Source organism: Lepidochelys kempii, chromosome 3 (assembly GCF_965140285.1).
Source record: "Lepidochelys kempii isolate rLepKem1 chromosome 3, rLepKem1.hap1, whole genome shotgun sequence".
Lineage (NCBI taxonomy): Eukaryota > Metazoa > Chordata > Testudines > Cheloniidae > Lepidochelys > Lepidochelys kempii.
In genome coordinates, this window is record NC_136382.1 from 125,550,771 (window position 1) to 125,575,480 (window position 24,710).

The window sequence follows — 24,710 nt, forward strand, 5'->3', positions numbered from 1 at the left end:
GAGAGAGTCAGGCCCTGCTACCCAATTGAAAAGGCAAGTTAGTTAAAGAAGATGGGGCTTTCAGAGTCGGGAGGACATTGGAGGTCTCGGTGGCCCTGTCAGAGACTCGCCTGGACATGACAAGGGTATTCCACTGCAAAGAGATGCCAAAATTGGCGAGTGTAGGGTAGTTTTAAAATAAAAGGGTTAAGGTTGGTTTAGTCAAATTATGAATATATACTAATGCTTTGTAATTTATGTGGACAATTAAAAAAAAAAGTAACAAGGCCTTAAAAATAATGGTTTCAAATAGCTAGCCTTAATTTCTAGATAAAGTTAATATATTTAGTTAGTTTTAATGTATTTATAATGGCTGCCACAGAAAAGTACAGCATCCAGGCCTGCAGAGGATCTCCATTATAGAGCATTGTGCTGCTCTGCAGCACTGGAAAGAATGGGCCCTGCACTTTTCATTCATAGTCACCATACAGTGAATTCATTAAAGAAGATAGCCACAGGTTAAATTCTGCCTTGTCTTGTATGGGCGCAATGTAGTGAGTGTGGATCCTCTCCCTCTTCAGTCCCATCACTCCCAAATGGAAGTCAAGCAAAATGCTGACCTTGGATTCCCTGAACACTAGGTAGAGGGCCTGGCTTTTGAGCCTAGGGACACACCATTTCCCTAAGGGTCTGAGGTTTGCCACAAGGCATAGTCAAGTGCTACCTGCCATCCTGCATGATAGCTGCTGGCAGCTGGGAGCCAGTACTGGGTGGAGCACACTCTGAAACTGCAGTAAGGACCACTGCTGAGTGAGTTTGTGCTCCCTGGCTCCACTGAGTCATTCTGCTGGTCTCTTTTCTGTGCATTTAGACACTACAGTGCTACTTCTCCATTCCTCAACTAATGTGGCAAAGAAGGGAAACACCAGAATTTGGCTCTAAGTATTTCCAACCTATCTGAACACTATACAGACGTGGCATTGCCTCAGTGACATTGGATCAACTTTAAAAAAGAAAAGAAAAAAAAGTGTTAGCATTGCTGTTGATCAAAATTCAAAAAGTTTGGAGGTCAGGCTTGGTTCAAAAGTATCCTGGACTAGGAGTCTGAAGACCTGGGTTTTATTTCCAGATCTGCCACTGACTCTTGTGTGGTCTTGGGTAGGTCATATAAACGATGTGCTTCAGTTTCCCCATCTTTAAAATGAAGAAAATTCTTTTATATATACCTATATCTATATCTCTTTTTAAAGCACTTTGTGACCTACAGATGGAAAGTACTACATAAGTGCTAAGTACCCAAAAGGTTATCTGATCCACTGGTGTTCTCAAAACTGGATTTACAAGAAAAAGTTAACTCATGAGTTTCTGAACCTTGCAGTCCCGGTCAGAAATGCCACAGGAGCAGACTCCTCAGCAGTATTTTAATAGTTCCAGTTTTGGTCCTAGCTGGAAGTGCAAAACTGTGCCAAAGTGGAAAACATTTCAGGATCTTAAAAAGGGTCAGTTTGAGTTTTTCCATGAAAGTTTACAGGAGGTGATTTTATATAATCCAGGCCAATTTCCCCATCCCCCGTCAGCATACACATACACACACAGTATAATTTCAAATTCATGCAGGACTTCTCTACCCACTGTGTTTAATTTCAATATCAAGGCCATCATTTAAATGAATAAAAACCTTTGCTCTTTCATCTGTGTCCCATGCTACAAATATTTTCATTAAAAGCAGCGAAGATTTTCTAGGGAGACAGTCCCTTTAAAGCCTGGAAATTAATTACTGATAGGAACTCTCTGCTGTCAATTATCCTGATTTTGCCTGCTTGCACCCTGAATGAGACATAATCTATTTTGAGGTCTTTTTCAAGACATGTGTTGAACCCTTCATCAGTGTGTATTGTTGATCCTCTTCTGCTTTCACAAATTCCTTCATCATTTTGAATATTTCTCTGAGGTCACCTTGAAGTCTTCTCTTTTGCAATGAGAATCAGCTCAGTCTTTTGTTTTTTGGGGTGGGGGAAAATGCAAAAAAAAAACCCCAAAACCCAAAACAAATATTTTTAGACTATGGAAAGGGCAGTCAAACATGTGTAAGACCATAGATTTATGAAGAAATGGCCAGAACAGACCACTACATTTTATATAAGCAATGGAAAAACAATAGAACAATTTGCACTTCTACAGAGATTTCCATGCCAGTATAAGTAAGTGTTTTACATACAGTATTGAGTTTATTCTCACGTGCACACCTGTAAGATAGGGAACTATTATTAGACCTATATTACAGATGGAGAAACAAAGACCCAGTGAGGTTAAAGTACTTGCTCAAGGTGACATAGGAAACAGAGATGGGTATAAGCTCAGATCACTTGACTTTCATTCATGTTTTAACCACAAGACCCATACGTCATATCTTGTGGGTTATATTCTGTCCCTTTAGCACTGCCACCCAGTACCTTTTTAAATGCATCCACTGATGTGTGTCTTCAAGAAATTTCCTACACTAACACCTCCATTGTTTTCTTTGGGCCATTCTCCCATCTTTTTTTGTACAGATTTCAAGAAGAGAAGAGACAAATGCTATCATCTAGTCTGACCTCACTTAATGCAGGCCACAGAACTTCCCCAAAATAATTCCTTTTGAACTAGAGCATTTTTTTAAAATCCAATCTTGATTTGAAAATTGCCAGTTATGGTGAATCCACCACAAGCCTTGATAAATTGTTCCTACGGTTAATTACCTGCACTGTTAAAATGTACTCCTTATTTCTTCTGCAGTCAGAGGAGGAGAAAAAAGCCTAAGATCCTAGTTGAAGGAGCAAGGAGAGGGGATTTCTCCCCTTTGGGAACCAGTGGGAAGGGGTTGAGGATGGGAGGAGGTGGGGCTAGAGGAAACTGCCATAGCAGCCCATGAGAACATAGCTTCTGCAGGATAGGGCTGTAACAGGTCAGGCGTGGAAAGTTGTGTGGAGATACTTTCCTTCTGCACAGATGGCCATGCAAATTCAGTGGATCTTGAGAGAGCTGCAGATTTTGGGAGGTGAGAGGTGGAGAGGAAGCAGGAAACTGAAGATCCTGCCAGGTTCATGAAAGATAAACTCCATCCCCCCAAGGGGGGGGGGTCCAGTTGAGGGGGATGGATAGCTCAGTGGTTTGAGCTTTGGCCTGCTAAACCCAGGGTTGTGAGTTCAATCCTTGAGGGGGCCATTTAGGGATCTGGGGCAAAAATTGGGGATTGGTCCTGCTTTGAGCAGGGGGTTGGACTAGGTGACCTCCTGAGGTCCCTTCCAGCCCTGATATTCTTTGATTCTAAGTGGAAACTCTGCAAGTTCAAATTTGTGGAGCTTTCAGTGCCCCTATAGGGAAATAAACCATGCAGGAAACAATTTGCCCTCTTGTTAGTATGCTGCATGGCTGCTCCATTTAAACGTATTTGGTTGGCTGCTCAGAAGCTGGTGTACATCATAGAATCATAGATTTTAAGGTCAGAAGGGACCATTATGATCATCTAGTCTGACTTCCTGCACAACGCAGGCCACAGAATCTCACCCACCAACTCTTGTAACAAACCCCTAACTTATGTCTGAGCTACTGAAGTCCTCAAATCGTGGTTTAAAGACTTCAAGGTGCAGAGAATCCTCCAGCAAGTGACCTGTGCCCCATGCTGCAGAGGAAGGGGAAAAACCCCCAGGGCCTCTGCCAATCTGCCCTGGAGGAATATTCCTTCTTGACCCCAAATATGGCAATCAGCTAAACCCTGAGCATGTGGGCAAGACTCACCAGCCAGATACCCAGGAAAGAATTCTCTGTAGTAACTCAGATCCCACCCTATTTAACATCCCATCACAGGCCATTGGGCATATCTACCGTTAATAGCCAAAGATCAATTAATTGCCAAAATTAGGCTATTCCATCATATTATCTCCTCCATAAACTTATCAAGCTTAGTATTGAAGCCAGATAGGTCTTTTGCCCCCACTGTTCCCCTTGTATGGCTGTTCCAGAACTTCACTCCTCTGATGGTTAGAAACCTATGTCTAATTTCAAGTCTAAACTTCCTGATGGCCAGTTTATATCCATTTGTTCTTGTGTCCACGTTGGTACTGAGCTTAAATAATTTTTCTCCCTCCATGGTTTTTATCCCTCTGATATATTTATAGATAGCAATCATATCTCCTCTCAGCCTTCTTTTGGTTAGGCTAAACAAGCCAAGCTCTTTGAGTCTCCTTTCACAAGAAGGTTTTCCATTCCTCAGATCCATCCTCACTGCAGTTGGACTGTCCCACATCACTAGTCTTTCAAATTTTAGTGTTGTTAGCAAATTAGAATCACTCCTATTTGATATTTTCGTGGACACACAGATGTATAAAGAAGAGAAGTTTCCTATCTGGGGAACCTTGGAACACTTGACTGGTAACCTCTTTACAGCAAGGCACACTTCTTGTGACATTTCCCTTCTCCCCGCACCCCCCAACAGAGGTTGGTTTTTGCCCAGCAAATTATTTCATTTCCTGTGCTGTGACACTGAACCATATCAAAATTAGTGTTTTGGGTTCGTGTGTTTTTTAAATTTAAGGGCCATATTGAGGTATCAGTTTTTAAGTAGAAATTCTCAATGAACTCAGTAGGGAGTTCTGCTTAAAAACTGATGGCATGACACAGCTCTAAGCATTTAACATTCATTGCACTGGTATGCTTGAAACACTCCAGGTTAGTTAGTTAAGACTCCCCTTTCATACGTGGCTTTCTCTAAACAAATTATGGTTTTTGAATTGCAAGGTGTTCCCTCCCTAAAGTTATGCAAATTGTTGCTAATATTATGGCCACACTTGGCACTTAGGAAGGTGCTCTAATTACTGGCTATACATTGTGGCTCTTTCTAAACAGTGATGGCATGACATTGTCTGGGCCTTAAGTATCTGACTCGTTATTGGAGAACTTTCACAAATTTCAGTTTAAAACTTTGCTAGTTTCCAATCATCTCTTCTGTTAATATTGGGAACAGTTTGTATCACCTAAAGAATAGCCACCCAAACTGAAACTGAACTGGAACCGAGAAGAGGAGCAGGTTGTGTGGAATATTGTTATGTTTGTATTTTGGAGTTTTGGAGTTTTGATGTGAGGAAGGGGATGCCCTGTGACTTCGTTACTATGCCATGCATGCACACTCTGTCTATACTACTCTTTATCTGTGGCAGGGAATAGCTTCAGCAGCAGGGAGCTGCCAGAGTCTTTTCCTTCAGTTGGCAAAGGCTCCAGCAGTGGGGAACTGCTAGAGCTTTTCCCTGCTGTCAGCATCCTTACCTAGAGCAGGGAAAGGCTCCAGCAGCAGGGAGGCAGCGGGACACTACATGGCTAAAATAGCCGTGTAGATGGAATTTTGACAAATAGAGAGCCATGTGGGGTATGTACTTGAGTACATACCTACATCCTTCAGGAGTGTCTGCACTCCGTTTGCCTAAGCCATGCCTCACTGTCTATGTTTAAACCATGCTGGGGGGCTATCCGAGTATACTGCCAAAAGACGCATGCAGTATAGATGTAGCCACAGTCAAAACATATACATTACCCACACTTACTAACTATTTAAGATACAGGAATGTGTTGCATTATTTCAGATACCACTGATCATTACTTTTTAATGACTCAACACAGTATGTGTGCATGTGCACAAAATAAACTGTATAGAGTTAAAAACAAGCACACACGAACAACAGTAATACTTTGCATTTAGACAGTCCCTTCCATTTGAAAATTGCATAGTATTTTATCAATTTTTACAGATGAGAAAACACAGTGAAAAAGACCGAAATTGCTTCCTCCTGCACAAAAATCCGTTGAGGGAAGGAAAATTCCATGGGGTTCTCTATCAGTTTTCCCCAGATAATTTCTTTTTAGAACATATTGCTAGATACTTTGTTTATTTTATCTTCTACGCTCTACATTTCTGCTTACCCACGTCAGCCTATGTGGCCCTTCTCATGTTCAGACATAATGGAATTAATTCCTTTTGTGATCTCTTTTTACTAAAAGCTTAAAACAAAATGGAGTACCAGTGAAAGAGGTTGGATTGACAGCCTTGAAGAAAGAAGCTATCTATATAGCCATAGAATGGGTACAGATCAGACACTGGTAGGATATCTTGTCCTACCAATCAACCTCGGTAATGAGACATTCTGACAAGGAGACATTCTGTCAAGGTTAAGGGCAGTTTGGTTTCCATACTCATGCAATCCTTAGCATTACTAGCAATGTGATGAAAAAGTGCCTGATATGAGAGTAGCTTTTTGTTACATAGATGCCTTTGGAATATGACTGAGACCAGTGACTTATTTCATATTGAAACATCAAGGAGTCCTTAAAGACTAACAGATTTATCTGAGCATAAGCTTTCGTGGGTAAAACACCACTTCTTCAGAGGCCTGGAGTGAAAATTACAGATGTGGGCATTATATAATGACACATGAAGGGAAGGGAGTTACCTCACAAGTGGAGAACCAGTCTTGACAGCGCCAATTCGATCAGGGTGGATGTAGTCCACTCCCAGTAATAGATGAGGACGTGTCAATTCCAGGAGAGGCAAAGCTGCTTTTGTAATGAGCCAGTCGCAAAGCTGCTTTTGTAATGAGCCAGTCACTTCAATCTTCCAGGACATTCTATAACAGATTTAAAAATAGCTATACTTGAACAAAAAAACTTCAGAAACAGACTTCAAAGAGAAACAGCAGAACTAAAGTTCATTTGCAAATTTAACACCATTAATTTGGGCTTGAATAGGGACTGGGATTGGCTGGCTCATTACAAAAGGAGCTTTGCCTCTCCTTAAGGTGCCACCAGACTCCTTGTTGTTTTTGTGGATACAGACTAACACGGCTACCCCAGATACTTATTTCATATTGGCCATCAGTCACACATAATCAGTTATTTGCCAGTGGTAACGCTCTGTCACTATTGACCTACCATAGACATGCTCAAAATTGTCATCAATCTGAAAGTTTTTACCAGTCCTTATGCAATTCCCCATTTTAAAGATGGAGAAACTCTCTGGAACTCCTAAGGGTAGGGTCTTTCGTAATGGTGGATCTTTTGAAGTGCATTCAATCCGGATTTAACTGGCTCCGGCATGTTTTCCATTTCTCTTGTCATAGATGTCTTATACACTATAGGAAACTCTTTCAAAATGTATTAGGTGAATTTTCACATTCCTTCAAAATCAAATATACTTGTGTTATTTCTTTTCACAATTACTGGCTTTCTGAGTAGTCAGTCTTATTAGTTATTTACCATACTTGGATAAATGTCCACTATCTTGTTCAGAATAACTTTGGATTTTGTAGTCTGCAATTAAAACATAAGAAAGCATAAGAAAGCAGCCCTTCAGTAATTCCAGAAACATGTTCCACTCTTTGGTTTGTTCATAGTTGTTATCCTGATCAAATGTCTGAGTCATTAAAATCCCCCATGATTGAAATTCTCATCTTACAATCCTCTTTTATCTATAAAGACCTTTCCTGATGTACTTATCCTAACTGTCCTGGGGAGCTATAGCAGAATCCTACAGCAACCTGACTATATGCACTGTCCTGAATTTCCACCAAGCAGTCTCCATTGTGGACAGAGCCAAATTATGTATCTCATTTCACCTTGCACTCACCATCATATTCCTCCTCAGCGGGGAAGATCAGTTTTATATAAACCTCTCACACTCAGGGTTTCTTAAAAGCACTTTCAATAATTAGTCATTTAGTGACAGTACAGTGTAGGCAAATGAGGTAGCTTTTAAATGGCTGACTGGAATCCTTGGAACTTCTATCTAGAATCAATTTTATTCATAGAGGATCTGTCAGCCAGAGCAGTGCAAGCTATCGCCCTACCCTTCTTTTTAAAGGTACTATGAGATTTTTAACTTCCACCTGGTCAGCTACAAGAGAGACAATCAGAAATGAGGTCAATTTAATGTCGTGTCTAGAAGGTGTGACTTTTATACTGCAGCATTTTGATCCCTCATTCACTCAATGCATTTTCTGGTCAATATTGTGACACAGCCCAAGTCCCTGTATGAGACATAAAGGCCCAAAACTTCTGTCTGAGGGACCAGATTACTAACTACAAAGCAGCACTTACGCCAGTATTGCCATTCTTATCCTTCCCCTTCAATTTGTCAATCCAACAGGATACAGCATTTAATTTTGTCTGTAATTCCAGACATAACTAAATGCTGTATCCTGCATATACATATAAAGATATATAATTCAGATCTTTGAAAGCAATCCAGTCCAGCAGTCACTTTATGTCTGTACCTAGCATGATTTTGTGTAAGAAAATGGTGTTGTTTCTTCCTGTTGACTTTCCTTTGGTTTACCTTCAAATCATTTCCTACAATGCTAACCAGTGAATACGTTACCATTACCTTGGTATCTCGAAATTACCTCTAAATTCTTTCCTTCCCTCTTAGATATTTATACGCTTAATTAAAATCACAGTAGGACATCTCTGACTTTGCTTCCTCTTGTCTAGATGTAAGTTGCCTCTCTCATCTCTTGATAGATGCATGTAGCATAAAGTAAGCAGGATATTAAAAAGCTAATTCTCCCCCCTTTACATATCTTGCCTTTTTTAAAAGGATCAGCTAACCCATGTAGCTTTTTGTATTCCTTTATGAGCTTGCAGCATGCTTTGTTAAACATGATATAGCAATACAATTTAAAACTGAACAAGAGTGGCCATGATGAATGTGTTTTTTAAAAAATGATTAATCCACCATTTAGTCTGATTTCCCCTCTTATTAGGGCTTTAAGTGGGCAAAGAACAAAATGACTTTAGGAGGTTTCTGCAATAACAACAATTAAAACAAGGATTCAGCTTGTTCCTATAGTTTAAAGAAAAATCAGTAGAATGGCTAAGCTGATTTGCATGTTCAGAACAAAAAGCTATTTCAAGGCTTGTATGCCATGGACAAAATTCAGTCCTGTCTTGCATGAGTACACTAGGTGGGGGAAGACAGTGCATTAAGACTCTTAATCCACCACCATAAACCTAGCACATGATTTATCACTGTCCACCACTTTGTATGGTTATTTACATCTGTGCAAAGTGCACGTAAAACACGACCCAGTCAGGATGGCAGCATTTCACACTCACTTTGCACAGGTCTACGACTATACAAGGTGCAAAGCAATGGTGAATTGGGACACTGCGGGTCTGCTGCTCCTCTCACTTACACTGGCCAAAATCAGGAGTGTCTCCACTGAAGTCAGCAGGCTCTATTGAAGTCAAAGGAGATCATCTAGTGTAACTCAGAGTAGGATCTGGTCCAGTGAAATTAAACCTGAGTAAAACTGATACAAGTGAAAAGAGAAGCCTCTAGTGTTCCATTGAGCCCTGGACTTGAAGTCTGGCTAACATGACCAGCGGTGCTCCATAGTTTGAGAAGCATGGTCAACCAGTTTGGGTGTGTAGCAAGGCCAAAACCCCCACCCCATTGCATGCATTCTGCTGCCTGACAGCTGGCTCAAGGTTGGGAGACAGCACACGTATGGAACAATGCAGCACTCAGACCCAAATACTGTCCTAGTGCAAATTGGAAAAAAAACTCATTTGAAGTCAATGGAGCTACATCCATTTACATCATCAGGAGTGTTAACCCACAGCTTCCAGGCCCGTCCTGAACCATCTAGCTCTATACATGTAGAATGACACAGGAGATCTCCATTTCTCCTACCACAGAGCTACATAGCCCCAAATTTTGTTACACTATATATTATGGATGACATCCTAGCACTATTAAAATCAATGAAAAAACTCTGTTGGCTTCAATAGGACCAAGATTTCACCCTGTATATTTATATTGGATACTAGAGCTGAGCTAATGAATCACCAAAAATGTATTCAGTGAATTTCACCTTTCCTCCCTTTTGGGCACCTCTCCTCAGACAGATTATTAATTTCTTGAATGTAGTAATTAGAAATTATACATCAATGAAAAATTCTTGGTGTGCAGATCATTTGCAAACAGTTTGTTACAACTATTCAAAATGCACAATTCATTCTATGATGTTTAGTTACATAAATCTCATGGCTTTGTTTCTGGATGATTTATGTAACCTCTCTAACCCAGCACAAAATCTAAATGAATGGAATACCTACATTTCAGCTTGATATTTGCTTTACACAGGTATAGGAAACTTCAAGGGCTCAAATGTTTGCACCACCCTTGTGTCTGCATTTCACAAACAAATGGGTCAAAGCCAAATTCACTTTTGAATGTGAATGAATAGTCTCAGAAACCTTGTTCCGCTATTCACTCAACAATATTTATTCACGACAAATGCATTGGAACATCATCTCTAATTAGGGCATGAACAAACAAAACTGGGGTTTGCTCAAGTCAGGATGCTTCTCCAGACTAATTGGAAGGGAACTACCCCTTTGACCCCAGTTTCATTGACACAGCTGGCTGTTAGTTCTCACTTTCCTCATCCTCCACAATATATGCTCCGAGTGGCTCCTGTAAGTTTGCCATAACTTCCTCCCTCCTCCCCAACGCTTAGCTCTGCAGCTGTTTGAAAAAGATCCTTCTGTGGCTTGGCTGAGAGCAGAGAAGTGGGAATCCTAGTCCCTGACAACCCTATTATCTATGTGGATGGTTACATATCACATCCCCCAGACTCTCATCAAGGAGGCTACACTAGTCTAGTCCCAAACTTATGTATTTTCAACTTGAACACCTCTGTTGAGGTTGCCATGACTATCTCATTAGGCAAAGTGTTCCATGGTCTGATTGTCCTTTAACGTCAGAAACTTTTTTCTAATTTCTAAGCTGAATTTGTCCTTTTACTTTGCCAATTGCTCCCTATCTCACTGTTTGTGTCTAATGTAGAGTAAATAACTTAATTCTCTCCCTAGCGTTAATAACCTTTAAGTATTTATATGGAATTATCATGTCCCTTTAGTCAAACATTTCTTTAGGCTAAATAAATTAAATTCTCTTTACCATTCTGTTAACTCTTATTCCCAAGTCCCTTTATCCAGTTCTTCATTGCATTTAACTCTATATTACCTTTTTGGTACCTTGCATTTGGCACACACTAGGTCTCTCCTCTGGTTTCCAGCCAAAAACTGAGTAATACTTTTTAGGGCCCACCCATGTGAGTTTCTGAGCACTTCCTACAAAGTGCTAAAAGTCCTCACTTTCCAAGAAAGTAATTGGAAGTTGAGAGCACTTAGCTATTCTCAGGATTGAACCCATAATGAGAGCTCTCCATTCCTGAGATCCCAGTTACCTTTTCCTCCCTTCCTTATGCCACAAAGATCCTAGTTTAATCATTTGCTTTTCTTGCTCCCAGATATAAATGTCGGAACCGGATTTCTCTTCACTCTGTTACTAAAAGGACTCCAAGTTTTATGATTTTTTTCCTCCACACACAGCCAAACATGTACTTTTCAATGTAGATTATTTATTTTCTGTAGTCTGAAATAAGTATTAATGGAAAAGAAAAAAGATCAAGTTTTTTTTTTAAATGAATGCTTAACATTACACTTAATTAGGAAACTAACACTGATATCTCTGGGTTGGGGGTTAGAAGCAGGGATCAAACCCAGCTCTGGATTTTAATGAAGGACCATCGACTGCCTGAACTAGAAGACCCAATTCTCTTGCCCAAGGCCGTATAGCAGGCTCATCACTACTAGATGGCAACATAGTGTCCAGTTGAATGAGCACTGTTTATGTAAATTTGACCACATTATCAAGTGTGATGAGTGCCCACTACTTCAACTGACTTTAATGAGAACCTCTGGTGTTCAGCATTAAGAACAGTCAGGCCACTCATTTAAAAGCCTTACTTCTGGCACCTAGTCTTGAAAATCTTGGCCAAAACGACTAAGTGAGAGAGAATGCCAGAAAGTGCTCAGTGACACAAGGTAACATTCTGTGCATCCGCAATGAACAAAATGGAAGCTGCTTCACAACAGGCACAAAGTCTCTAAAGGTAAAGGTGTACTCTGCGGAAAACAGGACATCTCCTTTCAGTTACATATATCACAGATTTCATGGGGCTTTTTTTAACCCAGAGAAATGATGTCTCCTACAGATGTACACAATATTGGCAGCAAAGTTGGTTATCTTGATGTACAGGTAATGTACCAGCACCATTGGGGCCTGTTGTCTTTTCTGCCACACCACCATCCCTCTCCCCACCCCAATCCAAAAAAGCCATAGTAGATGAAGAGAAGCTCCAGACAAGTGAAGGGTAAACAAGACAGATTCAGTGATTGGCTTCAAATAAGCAGCTAACAGTTTTGATGCTCACCTAATTACCTAAACATTTGGACTCCGCAAAACTGAGCTAGAAATATCAGAAGAACAAGCTCTCTTGTGAAATTTTATATACTTCCTGCTCCTGGTTTTGTTGTCAAATAGGATGTCTTCACTGCGACAATACTGAAGCCAATGAAGACTCCTGTTGATTACACCAGGTTTAGGATCAGGCTTAGACACTTAAATATCAGATCTATAGTTCTGTGTTCCACTTGGGAGCAGAGTTAGGGTGATGACTCAGGACTGGAGGCTTATTTTATTTGAACCAGATGGTCCATCCCTATTATTGGGCAAATAAGAGTTAAAAAAACCTCAAAACTTGCAATAGACATTACTTCTAGTATTCATGCAACTCCATCCCAATCAATCTGCCATTCAGCTGTGGAGAAGTGCAAAGGATCTCATAACAGCTTGCAGCCCCATGAGTTGTGCATACATGCATCATTGCCTTGGCACAAAAACCATCCCCCTGCAAAGAGGCACTTGCCTTCCTCTGTGATAGCATTCCACCCTTCTCTCTGACTCGACAGCTCAGGCTCAAATACAGAGCTAGTTATATGGGAGAGTATTTATGCTGTCATGTTACATACATAGCTTCATGAACCCCATGGTAAGCTGGACCTAAATTTAGTGACCAAGCCACACCGGTATGTGTTGCACTCCAGTTCATATCGCTCTTATTTCAGACTGTCTGCAGACAGGCAGACAACACTGCATCATCTTACACTTTGTTCAACATTCAGGTTTTCTTCAAACATAAGAGAAGATCTAGGGGCTATTTTTAAATGAATACTTAGATACCACTATAGAATTCTGCCATTAGGGATAAATTCTGTAGCCACAGAATCATGGAGTATATGAAGCCCCGCCTACATTTAATCTGCAAAGAAGGATAGCTATGTCTACGCTGGCAACTGAACGACAAAACTTTTGTCTTTCAGAGGTGTTAAAAAAACACCCACCCCCAAAAGACAAGTCTTGCCAACAACAAGTGCCAGTGTGAACAGCACTTTGTCGGCAGTAAGCCTCTGAGGCCGACAAAGCTAACACCACTCATTGGCGATGGAAGTTTTTTGTTGGCAGGAGAGCCAACCAGTAGCGGTTACACTGCACGCCTTTTAGTGGCATGGCTGTAGCGACATAACCGTGTCGCTAAAAGCTGCATAGTATATACATAGCCAATAAGAGAGAGATGTGACTAACATGCAGATATGTGAAGGTACAGAGAAAACTGACCACATGTTCCATTTTTTCTTATCCCACAGTACAAGAACAAAGAAACGTTAAATGAAAGTGAAAGGCAGTAGAGTGAAGACAAGCAAAATTAAGTTGTAATGTATGCAACTTATAGTTAACTTGTGGAATTCACTGCTGCAGGAAGTCTTTGGGGATGGATTTTAAAGTGGGATACACTGGACATGCTGTATTAGAGAAGTTTTTTTAAAAATTTTCCTCTGAAGTATCATACATTGATCACCATCAGAGATTATGGTGGAGTAGGTGCAATAATGGTGTAGCTGGAGCCATTAATACAAGTTTAGACACTTTCTGAAAAGTGAACTTCACACAATTATATAAATCTTTTTTAGCTCCTGGATCATTTAACAGAAAAAGGAGCAGTGACCTTCTGCCTTGTCAGGTTAGCTCCTGCAAATGTGCATTTGTGTCACATGTTAAAAATCCTAAGGACATTTTCATTGAATACAATAACAAAGCAATGCCGCCGCAGTAGCTTATTTTATCCTTGAGAAAATTAAGGCAGCCACATTCCTAAAAACATTATGAGAAGTTAAATGTTCTTAAAACTAATCACCCACCCCATTTGGTATTATCATTATCTACTGGATTATCATAAATCTATTTTAAGTGATTCTAATAGAATATTTTAAGCCTTCCACTAACAGTTCTATTTGTATTTATCTTTCTTAGAAATATGGTGCAGCTTTATAGTTCAACATTTCAAATCCAGCTCAGGTCACAAGTAACCAAGAGTAAATAAAATAGCTCCTCAGCGCCATATCCATCCCCTTTGCATATTTCCAGTAGTGCAAAGAACACTACCCTAATAGGGCAGCTGGTGACTCCCCTTAAATAGGGAATTCCCTGAATGGAACACAGCCAGCTACATATGGTCTGCTTCTGGCCCCACTGACATAGTGAGCATGCCAATGGCAGGAAGTCTTATGGGGGCATGGTGAAAACACACTGGAGCATAGTGCATTTAGTGCCAGTTCCTGCTATTGACATGCTCTTTGTTGATTACTCATGTTAAAAAAATTATATTGGTTTTAAGAAATCCTCTATTTGGTAAGATCATTCCCAGAGACAGTCTATGCCTGCCAATAGTGGGGGGGGGTTAGATTATGTTAGATTAAAATTTAAACACTTCCTTTTTATTAATGCTTTTGACTCACACCAATCCTTTAAGAGGAACTTTTAGCAATTCTTCTGTTATTGCATGTCTCCTTTCCCCTCCTGCTGAGCTGCTCCATCCTGTGTTATCAAAGCAATTCTCTCTCTCTCTCTCTCAGAAATGTTTAATAACTAGTGACTACAAACTAAACACTCAATCAACCAAGCTTTACTAACTCATGTGCTTAGAGACAGCCATGTTGTATGTCTCTTGCCCACAGCTGTCCTAAGCTGGTGACAGTCCAGTCTAGTGCTATTAACAACAGCAAGTGGCCAGTGAGATCACCCCTTTACATATCTAATTTCTTGGTTAGTCTCTGTTCTTGCAGAGTACTCAACTCCTTCCTTAAGCTGCACCTTTATGTGATCTTAAGTAAGCATTACTCTGCGTAACCCACTCCCCCACGTGATGAATGGGGAAGTGAGGCATAGTTAGACAGCTGCAGCTAGGGCCAGGTCTTAACAGGGAGAAAAGGAGGCTGACTGAGACACTCCTTCCTGTTATATAGTCTGTGTGAGGGGGGCTTCTTAACATTTATGTATGTTTAAGTACAATACCAGTGTTGGTTTACTATTTAATTGCATTTCATACCTCAGAGCAAGTTCTACGTGGCCTATCTAGTCATAAGAACATAAGAATGGCCATACTGGGTCAGACCAAAGTTCCATCCAGCCCAGTATCCTGTCTACTGACAGTGGCCAATGCCAGGTGCCCCAGAGGGAGTGAATCTAACAGGTAATGACCGAGTGATCTTTCTCCTGCCAGCCATCTCCACACTCTGACAAACAGAGGCTAGGGACACCATTCCTTACCCATCCTGGCTAATAGCCATTAATGGACTTAACCTCCATGAATGTATCCAGTTCTCTTTTGAACTCTGTTATAGTCCTAGCCTTCACAACCTCTTCAGGCAAGAAGTTCCATAGGTTGACTGTGTGCTGTGTGAAGAAGAACTTCCTTTTATTTGTTTTAAACCTGCTGCCCATTAATTTCATTTGGTGGCCCCTAGTTCTTATTTTATGGGAACAAGTAAACAACTTTTCTTTATTCACTTTCTCCACACCACTCATGATTTTATATACCTCTATCATATCCCACCTTAGCCTCCTCTTTTCCAAGCTGAAAAGTCCTAGTGTCTTTAAACTCTCCTCATATGGGACCCGTTCCAAACCCCTAATCATTTTAGTTGCCCTTTTCCGAACCTTTTCTAATACCAGGATATCTTTTTTGAGATGAGGGGACCACATCTGTACACAGTATTCAAGATGTGGGTGTACCATGGATTTATATAAGGGCAATAAGATATTCTTTGTCTTATTCTCTGTCCCTTTTTAAATGATTCCTAACATCCTATTCGCTTTTTTGACGGCAGCTGCACACTGCATGGACATCTTCAGAGAACTATCCACAATGACTCTAAGATCTTTTTCCTGATTAGTTATAGCTGAATTAGCCCCCATCATATTGTATGTATAGTTGGGGTTATTTTTTTCAATGAGCATTACTTTACATTTATCCACATTAAATTTCATTTGCCATTTTGTTGCCCAATCACTTAGTTTTGTGAGATCTTTTTGAAGTTCTTCACAATCTGCTTTGGTCTTAACTATCGTGAGCAGTTTAGTATCATCTGCAAACTTTGTCACCTCGCTGTTTATCTTTTCTCCAGATCATTTATGAATAAATTGAACAGGATTGATCCTAGGACTGACCCTTGGGGAACATCACTAGTTACCCCTCTCCATTCTGAGACTTTACCATTTATTCCTACCCTTTGTTCCCTGTCTTTTAACCAGTTCTCAATCCATGAAAGGATCTTCCCTTTTATCCCATGACAACTTAATTTACGTAAGAGCCTTTGGTGAGGGACCTTGTCAAAAGCTTTCTGGAAATCTAAGTACACTATGTCCACTGAATCCCCCTTGTCCACAGGTTTGTTGACCCTTTAAAAGAACTCTAATAGATTAGCCCATGTATCTCCATTATTGTGGTGCATAAGTACCTGATATTTACACTTGAGCGATGTAGTAATAGCTCACCACACCCTTGCCACCTACTGTACAGTTGATGAAGGAATCTGATGGCAAAGAAAGTATTTTATTGACAACATAGCTTTGTATTTTCTTCACTTGCAGATACTTACAGAGTTAATGCAGGGATGGGTCCAGCTACTAGATGGTGTGATGTACCAGGGTCCAATCCAGACAAATGAGTAGCGGTGTCACCCTAGCCCTCTAACCTGGGATGCCCTTTACAATGTTTTGCTGATGTATCCTCCAGGCTGGACTGCTCACAAACAGCCTCCAGTATGCAAGTCACTCCCAGCTGTGTATGCAAGTGTGCTGCAGCCAGCCAGCCACACCTTGACTCTTACCAGACATGGTTAGAATGCAGGGTGATCCCAACACATTCCCAGTCTCAGATTCCCACCCTCTAAATGTATGTCCTGTACTGCCTAGTCCTCTCCTGGACAATACATATTCATATGAAGTCCATATAGCTTTAACAGAAATAATATGCACATAACTTGTTTCCCCAAATGGAGTTTCCAGAAACTTCAGTTTAAACACACTGGATTAGATGAAACAATAAAACAAGCTTATTAACTTCTAAGAGAGAGATTTTAAATGAGTACAAGTAAAGGTAACACACAACTAATGCCTAACTTCAACTATGTTCTATTTAAACACGAGATAACTGGCTCTGTGGATGAAGGGAAAGCAGTGGACGTGTTGTTCCTTGACTTTAGCAAAGCTTTTGACACGGTCTCCCACAGTAGTCTTGCCAGCAAGTTAAAGAAGTATGGGCTGGATGAATGGACTATAAGGTGGATAGAAAGCTGGCTAGATTGTCGGGCTCAACGGGTAGTGATCAATGGCTCCATGTCTAGTTGGCAGCTGGTATCAAGTGGAGTGCCCCAGGGGTCGGTCCTGGGGCCAGTTTTGTTCAATATCTTCATAAATGATCTGGAGGATGGTGTGGATTGCACCCTCAGCAAGTTTGCAGATGACACTAAACTGGGAGGAGTGGTAGATATGCTGGAGGGTAGGGATAGGATACAGAGGGACCTAGACAAATTGGAGGATTGGGCCAAAAGAAATCTGATGAGGTTCAACAAGGACAAGTGCAGAGTCCTGCACTTAGGACGGAAGAATCCAATGCACCGCTACAGACGAGGGACTGAATGGCTAGGCAGGTGTTCTGCACAAAAGGACCTAGGGGTGACAGTGGATGAGAAGTTGGATATGAGTCAACAGTGTGCCCTTGTTGCCAAGAAGGCCAATGGCATTTTGGGATGTATAAGTAGGGGCATTGCCAGCAGATCGAGGGACGTGATCATTCCCTTCTATTAGACATTGGTGAGGCCTCATCTGGAGTACTGTGTCCAGTTTTGGGCTTCACACTACAAGAAGGATGTGGAAAAATTGGAAAGAGTCCAGCGGAGGGCAATAAAAATGATTAGGGGACTGGAACACATGACTTATGAGGAGAGGCTGAGGTAACTGGGGATGTTTAGTCTTCAGAAGAGAAGAATGAGGGGTGATTTGATAGCTGCTTTCAACGACCTGAAAGGGGGTTCCAAAGAGGATGGCTCTAGACTGTTCTCACTGGTAGCAGATGACAGAACAAGGAGTAATGGTCTCAAGTTGCAGTGGGGGAGATTTAGGTTGGATATTAGGAAAAACTTTTTCACTACGAGGGTGGTGAAACACTGGAATGCGTTACCTAGGGAGGTGGTGGAATCTCCTTCCCTAGAAGTTTTTAAGGTCAGGCTTGACAAAGCCCTGGCTGGGATGATTTAATTGGGTATGGGTCCTGCTTTTGAGCAGGGGGTTGGACTAGGTGACCTCCTGAGGTCCCTTCCAACCCTGATACGCTATGATTCTAAAGCAAGGTTCTCTCACCACATGCTTTCAGCAGTCTTACTGACCAAACTTCTTAGGTCAGAACCCCCTTTCCAATTAAATGGCTGCTTTCTTTGTCCCTTCTAAGAAGTAAAATCAATGGACAGAGAAAGAGAGGAGGAGTGCCTTGGGGTGTTTCTGCCTCCTTTTTATAGTGTCAGTCCCCTTCTTGGGGAACCTTTCCAGCTGATTTTCTGGAGACAAAAAGTCTATGGAGAAAGATGTTCCCTGTTGTTTTTTCTCATCTTTTGGTGTTTCTTTTGTCTATCCTTCCTGCTTGTTGATTCTGTTTACTGCTTAAATGCAAATTAAGCAGAGCACACCTTCCTTTGTTTGAGACAGACCTGTTTGTCAACTTCTGCTGTGTTTTGGAACACGAGTTAACAACATTATAGAGGGAAATCTTATAACTTCACATACAATGTTGCCACACATAATTTATCAGGACAATATTGACCAGCAAATTGGGAGTTTTCAGAGGATACCTCACAAGGCATACTTTGTACAAAGATTATTAGAACAATGTTTAGGGTGTGGACATAGGGGAACATTCTATCACAGATGGTTCCCCTTGTTAGAGATAATGTACTCTAATGGGATTGGTGAACTCCAGATTCTAAGCTTGATTCTGCAACAGACAGTGTGTGAGAGCTTGAGAAGGTTACTTAACATTCCTGTTTTTTTTCTTTTGTAATATCAGGGATAACAGACTTACCTGAGCTCTTTGGATGAGAGGTTCTGTGTAAGTGCAAAGTATTATTATTAAATCCCTATATACCTCTGGATATGCAAGCTACAGCTGCATTGTTTTTCCTCTGTGTCATTTCCAACGTAGAGAAGATGGCACTTTCCACAAGGGCAATGGAATCAGTCCTTAGCAAATTCCAAATGCAGGCAACTGCATCCTTCCTACCTATATTTGTCCTGCAGTTTCAAAGACATTCAGTATGGTTCTTCACTTCTACACTGAACAAATTTGTAGCGTTGCTCTGCAGTATTAAACAGCTACCATATTGCACTCCAGGGATAAATGCACTGAGTGGTGAATGAAATGTTCCTATAGGTGAAGATTTAATCAAATGGTCTTCATTGACACTAAACTTCTATTTTCCTCAGTGGAAGCTCTGTCTGACTCAGAAATATAGGACTAGGCTCTCAGCGTCAAATTCTTCAGTACTTATTCAATCTCCACTGAAGTCAGTGGCAGTTTCCTCAATTAAATACTGCTGGATTTGGCCTATTGTTTGAAAATCAGTTTATAAAGCAATTGAAGATCACTATGAATGAGGGACATAATGCAAGTTGATATCATTTCTGTGGCTGTGTTCTTATTCCAAAATAATATTCTATTTCTCAGAAGAAGAAATTAAGGGAATAACACACCATCTTAAAACCTGACTCTGCACCCCTCACACAAGCAAAACTCCCATTGTCTTCAATAGAAGTTCTAGCCAAGTAAGGAGTTCAGGATCAAGTCCTTAATTCTGCTCAGGCTGAACAGACAATAAAATCAGTGACTTATCCTGGGAAGTATGGCTGCGAGCAGAACAACATTTTCAAACTCATTCTAATTTTTGCAACCATGCAGTAACTGTGGAATTTTTGTATTTAGACTTTGCAGATATCCCCAGGCTTTCCCAACAGTTGAAGGAATACAGAAAGCATTCTCCCTTTGAGTGATGTAAGGGGATGGAGGTCAGACAGATCTCACCGTAGCAGTCTATGTCCTTTCTGAATCTCTCATTTGCTTTTCCATCCATGCAGAGTGGTATACCCAGCACTGTTGATTCATTCTCACTTTGTCACATGTGACTGATTTAACAAATGCTTTGTCTAGCAAATGCCTCCTTGAAACGGTTGGGTGAGTCCTTTCTTGATTTCTGAGACACAAGCGTTAAATATACAGCAGAATATGCATGGCTGTAAATAATGAATAGTGAATATTTTGTGACACTAGTCCTCATTATGTAATTTCTATGCCAGAAAATGGATTTTACTATTTTTTCATAAATCACTTGCTTTTATGTATCTGATTTATTTTATACATGTACTAAATTCTCTCTGGGTTACACTAAATTCAAAATTTTTAAGCATATTTAATTGAAAACAAGAGATGCCTAAGGAGAAAAGTGTATTTAAAAATCATTTTGGTGGGTCAGATAAAATAATGACAGTTAAGTTGTGGGAAAATAATCAGAAATGATTCATAATTTTAATACAAATGTCTAGATGTTCTAACGAACACTTGAGTTTTTAAAAAAAAATTGTGCAAAAGTGAGTAAAATACGCTGGACATCTTATAAAAAAGATTTTTAAAAAATCACATCTGAATATAGGCATCAATCCAGCAAAGTACTTAAGCATGTGAGTAGCCCAACTGACTTCAATTAGTGCCATTGAATTATTCATGTGCTCAAGTACTTTGCTGGGTCAGGATCATAGCACATCTGTGAGGCAGATTTCCTAGAGTTATAGCAGATTTTTCTGTGCCCTTTTGGATTCTTGGCTTGCTCTCTGCTACCAGATGCCCTATTTCACCCCCATTCTCTCTTTTAGGTTTCCTTCTCTATCTCATTCTTCTTCAGCCCACCCACTTCTTGAACAAAATGCAAGAGCACTCATGGAACTGACATCAAGCTCCTGCACAATATCACATCAGCATTGCAATGCCTTGGCATCCACAGACATTACACAAAACAAACTCTTTGATCAGATCTATGAATTTTGTGATCTACAGCATTAAAAGGAAACTTTGCCACCTTAGGAGACTAGATGCTCTTCTGTTTCCCTGAACCCAGCAATATCCCATATGCTCATTACCGTGGTCCCTTTCTCACAGCAATCTCCTTTACACTGCATCAATTACAAATGCTGATAAAATCTGCCCAGACAGCTCCAAAGCCATAGGATCAAGCTAACTGCTAAAGTCTGGAAGCAAAATGATCAATAGTCTCTTCTTGTGCTGCCTATATGAACATGAACATTGGTCTACAGTAGGGAATTGCCTTTTGTGGTCTAAAATGCTCTAACTTCTCAATACACACATCAAAGTCCCTTTAATCCCAGCTTTTCTTCTGAGAGTACAACAAAATTGGAGGTCCCTGTGCAGTAGTAGGATTTTATGTTTGTATTTTGTATAATTTAGAATGAAGGATAAAGAATAATAATATAGCATGTATTAAATGTATTGATGTACGATTTGACCATATCCTGCCAGTCACCCTATTTGAATAGCAGAAAGGAATGGCCGAATGGGCCATTGGTAGAGATACATCAACCAGAATTGGTGCCTGGGCTGATTTCAAGACAGTAACAGACCTTTTAGGGTCACCACTTTGTTGTAGGCTTAGCATTTTAAAATAAGTAAAAGAATGCAATGATTGTTTTTCTTTTGCATAGCAACTTGATGTTCCTGTTCAAATGTTCTGTGTAAATCAATTCTGTTTTGTGTGAGAGTGAAGAATGTGTGTGTTAAGAGATAAGTGTGAAGGCCATCACCGAACCAGATGTTCTAGGGAAGAACCAAAGACAGATGCAAGGGCGTCAGGAGGTTGCAACACGCCCCTATTGAAATAAAGAAGGAGGGCAGATTGATGACTCTAAAGATGAGACAGGCACCTATCGATGGGCACAAGATAGCTATGATCAAAACCAGCTTGGGGTAACTCCCTGAGAGACTTAATGAAAGAAAAAGATAAAGAATGAGAAGGACAATTTGAGAAAACAAGCACTCATCAAACAACAATTGATTACAGCATGATGGTGCAAAACTCATTGATTCCAATGAAGGAAAATCACTATATAAACAGGGTGCTTTGCCATGAAACTTTGGGTTCATCCTGCCAAGACTTTCCCAGAGCATCGTGTTGTGACTGACAGAATCCGGCTCCTACCTACCAGTGATCAACCTAGCTAGCCACTAGATTGATCCGGACTCTGGACTGGTAACTATAACATCGACTAGTGGGACAGTGTGTGTGTGTGATTGAATGCATATGCTAATTGTGTATCTTCAGTAAACGCAGTGTATTGCCTTTTCCCTTGAAAAAGATCTCATGTGCTTCTTATAAGCATAACACCTGCTCCCCCAAGTGTATTGCATCCACAAGGCTCATTTCTGGGAGATGTCTCTGATTCAAGAAGCAGCTATAAAGAACTTAAAACTATCTATCTGTTTATCCCATCTCTGGCAACACTGGTTAGGTCTATAAAGGTCAAACTGGCCTCTGGGATGTCAACTCAGTGCCTTGTCTATGCGATCTCCCTAGGATGTATCTTTATGTATGCAAAAGGTTTTAAGTTTACCACAGTATCCAAATAAATACACAGTACTCCAGTCCCTAAGGTCCAGTTATCCTAATTGCCATTATTATAAAACTCCAGGACTTAGGTCAGCAATCTAGGTCATCCTTTCAAGCCACACTCGAGCTCTCTCTCTGCTATTACCTCATGCACTCAAACCCTTGACATGGAAAAAGCTAAACATTTTGTATCACCTATGGGAGAGTTTAGTGAAGGGATTTTCACGTTCTTTTAGAGCATGGACCACATGGAAAAGTAATGAGGAAAAGTACTGTAGTGTCTTTAATGCAAGTAGAAGAAACCTCTGGAAACAGAGGGAAATAAGGAGAGTCAGTACCATGTATCTGCTAAAGTCTTGGCAAAACACCACCAAGTGGATTGTCAGTCAGATACCTCTGTACTTGAAACAACTATTCTCCAAAGGGACAATGCAGCTGGAGAGACCTAGATTTATACTCTCACAGGTGCAGAGGATGGAGTATTGCTGACAGCAGAATCCCACCTACGGAACATCTTACTGGAAGGGATCAGAGTGAGCTCAGGATGGACTCTGCCTAGATCAAAATGTAAAGGCTACGTATTTGATAAAGCTTTCTGCAAACACTAACTCCCTCCATATAAAAAAGACATTCTGTTACCATTGGGAGGGAGAGAAAAGAAACATGTCTAATTTGTTGCTGTTTCATTTAGCTTCATTTGATGCTGGCATTCCAAAGTGACAGATCCCTCAGAAGTACCATCTATGGACAGGCAGGCAAACAGATAAATAAATATTGCACTGCCAATAATTGTCTCCACAAAACTACAACATCCATTAAGAGCACTTTGTCACAGTTACTCTAATCAGGTCTCCACCTTGCCTAGATGTCGTCATTGTTAATTATATTCAAAATGGGCTATCAATGAGCATCACCAATCTCCCATTTGCTTCCATGGGAGTTTGTCACTAAATTCAAGTCTCTGAGAAGGGTCACTTATACCTACAACTTAGATCAGTAGAGGGCAGAATACCAAACAACATTGTTGCCACAGGTCAAAAGAAAATTGCCAATATAGGTGGGTTCTCAAATTAACTCTAACCTCCATTTATTGCTTTCTATTTACCTGTACCCCAAATGGAGTTTTGGGTGTAAGACTTATTTCCTTCTTCTAGTAAAAAAAGCTTCCAGGCAGGACTACACTTACAGACATAAGCTTCAACCTCCAAGCTCCCTCTGAACTGGCTGCCCTTGTGGTTTCTGCCTGCAGGATTGCCTGTCCCTCTCCCCGCACCCTGCCCTGCCTGAAAAATGACCAGCCTTTTATACTTCTGGGCTTTAGTTGATTTGGCTGTCAGAAGGAGTCAATAGATTAACTGCACAATATGTCCCACACCATGCTGAAGTGGGCTTAGCAAAATCTGTTATCTTCTCTGCTCAGCCAGCTGTGATCCCAGTGACACATTTCAGACCGAAATTTATAATTATTATTTTATTTAATCCAGCCTTAGTTTGCATACAAAATGGAGGGATTTTCTCCATGGTTGAATAGGTCAGTGGAGACTAGCTGAGGAGGCTGCTAGTTATACCTCTTTACTCACCCTTGTATCAAATTAAAGTGGACACAAACATAGATAAAAATAATTTATTTTTTTTAAAAATTGGCTTATTAAATTAAATACATTTAAAAAATAAACCAACTTAAAGTTTAATTTGAAATTATGACAACTTATGTTAAGGACTACACTTACTATGATCTATTAAAATAATTTAAATTAAATTAAAAAAAATCAGAGTCAAGCAGTCTATGTTTGGGG